Source organism: Bubalus kerabau, chromosome 16, assembly GCF_029407905.1.
Source record: "Bubalus kerabau isolate K-KA32 ecotype Philippines breed swamp buffalo chromosome 16, PCC_UOA_SB_1v2, whole genome shotgun sequence".
Taxonomy (NCBI): domain Eukaryota; kingdom Metazoa; phylum Chordata; class Mammalia; order Artiodactyla; family Bovidae; genus Bubalus; species Bubalus kerabau.
Window position 1 is genome coordinate 48,147,298 of NC_073639.1, and position 2,975 is coordinate 48,150,272.

Sequence of the window (2,975 nt, forward strand, 5' to 3'; positions counted from 1 at the left end):
TCAGCTTGACAAATTCCAGCTGCTCAGCCCTGTAGCCCATCTACCTTCTACTTCATTTCCAGCATCAATTCCCATGCCAATTAAAACAAACGATAACAAAAACCTAAGTTAAATCGCTGAAAAATACAGAAACAAATAGGTATGCATTTATTCATTGTTGTAGCTTTACTTCCTTTTTGCATGCAGTTGCCCCTATCACTGTCCCTGATCTTCTATGAACAGAATGGTTATCTCTGTGTTGTATTCTATCATACCTTACACACTCTAATGTTCTCCTTAGTTTCCTCTTTGCTATACACTGTCATTAATTATTCTTACAGCTGTCTATTTCTGTCACACACTTTCCCAAGACTTCCTGCCATTTCATTATAAACCAATATCAATCCTAGGACCTCTTCCCTAAAAATAGTTCTGCACTGTTTTAAGGCAGTAGCAGTTTTAGATCATAACAAAAGTTTCAGAATTATGAATAAGGGGAATTAATCCAATTCCCCTTAGAATTAGACTAAGGTCTAATATGGTAAGATCTCAAAAGACAGTAGGATTAGGGATTATTCATTTAAATTTACTTAAATGACATAAAATGACAATTCAAATGGGAGAACAGCCTAAGAAAGATCTTAAATGCTGAGTTTCCTTCCATCAGAGAACAGGGCATAGAGCATTAGGGATTTGTTAAGAATACAGTTTGTTTGGGAATTTTATGAGATCATAATAGCGACTGAGCAGTTCTGGGTTCAGATAGAAAGGGAAGATTAAATTGAAGGTAAGTGGAATAAAAGAAAGAGCTCAGGATTTGGATTTCTAGTGATGTAGACATTTACAGTACATTGCATTTTCACTTCAATTCAGTTCAACATATTCTCTAATTTTCCTGTGATTTCTTCTTTGAGTTAGCAATTACTTGAAACTGTGCTTTTTAATTTCAAAAAACCTGGGGACTTCCTACATTTTTCTAGGGTTTATTTCTAATTTAGTTCTACCATTGTCAGAAAATATACTTTTAATGGGTGCAGCCTTTTCAAATTTATTGAGATTTATTTTGTGATCCAACATAGGACCTATCTTGGAGAATGCCCCGTGTGCATGTAAAAGTTATGTATATTTAATATCTTTAGTTACCGTGTTCTATATATGTCAGTTACTTTGAGTGGATTCACAGTATTATTTCACTTTTTTTCTGTCCTTGCTAATTTTGGATAATTTTTTTTCTTTTATCTTTACTATTTCCTCTGCTTTGCCTTTTTTAGGTTTACCTTGTTTGGGGTTTTTTTTAATATATATATATTTATTTATTTTGCCTGCTCTAGGTTTTCATTGTTGTGTGGGGCTTTCTCTAGTTGTGGTTCACAGGTTTCTCATTACACTAGCTTCTCTTGTTGCAGAGCACAGGCTGTAGGTGCCTGGGCTTCAGTAGTTTCCCCAAGTGGTGGCAGGAGTTGCTGCTCACCTCCTTTGGCGTGCAGGCTCAATAGTTCTGGCGCCTGGGCTCAGTTGCCCCGAGGGATGTGGGCTCTTCCTGAAACCAGGGATCTAACCTATGTCCCCTGCATTGCAAGGCAGATTCTTAACCACTGGACCACTAGGGAAGCCCTAGGCTTACTTTGTTCTTTAGCTTTTTGAGAATTCAATTCTTATTGTTTTGTTTTTACTGTTTAAACTACTATAATTACTTATGCTATGCTATGCTTAGTCGCTCAGATGTGTCCAACTCTTTGCGATCCCATGGACCGTAATCCACCAGACTCCTCTGGCCATGGGATTCTCTAGGCAAGAATACTGGAGTGGATTGCCATTTCCTACTCCATATAATTACTTAAGATTATGAAATTTCCTGTCATCATTGCTCTTAGTTTCTCCCACAAATTAATGCATAGTGTTGTCTACAGTTTTGTATTTCCCTATTTCATTTGCTGTCAGTTGAAGATAAGACTTTTTAAAAACAATTTTTTTTTCAGACAGAAAGACCTTTTTAAATTATGCTTTCAATTTATAGTTAAATACTGCCTAGTATATCAGTAAACAAAGGATGTTGCAGCCTTCAAGCCATCACATTACAGCTACCTGACTGTGAGCCTTGAGGGGGTCTCAGGATGAGAAAACACAGACTACTGGCCCCAGGTAGCTGAGGTGCATATCAAAGGAATGATTTCAGTGAGCACAGACTATTGTATCTTCCCATAGATGGAAAAGCAGTAAATCCCTTAACTTGAGCTATCTAGTTTTCTTTAATCAATAATCTTTTGATGTTCCAACGACTAGATCTTTGTTGCAAAAACTCCTACCTATCCTGACTTCCCCTTGCCTCTTCAGAGCAGTCCCCTCTCAAGAGTTATCTGAGCTGCTGTGTCCCAGGCTTAAGTCCTCAGTTTTGCCCACAGAATAAAACAGAACACTCAACTTTCAGGTTGTGCATTTTTTTCCAGTTGACTATTGTTTGCTCTGTCTTGGACAACCGCACGTTTGTGTGTCCCAATATTGATGTCCTTCTACTTCTCATCTACTATACTTTCTCCTCTATAAAGTTGGTAACTATTATTTCGTGCACTGATATTCAGTATAACACTGACATACTGTTTTATAACCCTGTGCACTGCACCTCATAGTCTCACACGGTGTCGTTCTCGGCTGTGCCTTCCTCTACGAACTCTACCTGGTTTGGCCACAAGACCGAACCACCGGCCACTGCCCAGACGCTAGCTCTTCTCTGAGGTAGCGGAAACGACCTATACCGACTCTCTTAGAGCCCGCCCGCCTTTCCCATGAGGCCTCGCCCGTCTATCCAGGTCCTCTTCCTTCACAGAGGAGTCTGGGAGATGTAGTTTTCTGCCTGCCGCTGGTCGTCACGTGACGTACTTCCGCCTGCGCCGCCCTGCGGCTGTAAAGGAGTACGCGCCTAACGGGCTGTATCCGTCAGGGCTTCTGTGCTCAGGGGCGGGGCGGGGGCGTTCTGTTTCAGAGACTGCGGAGCTAGC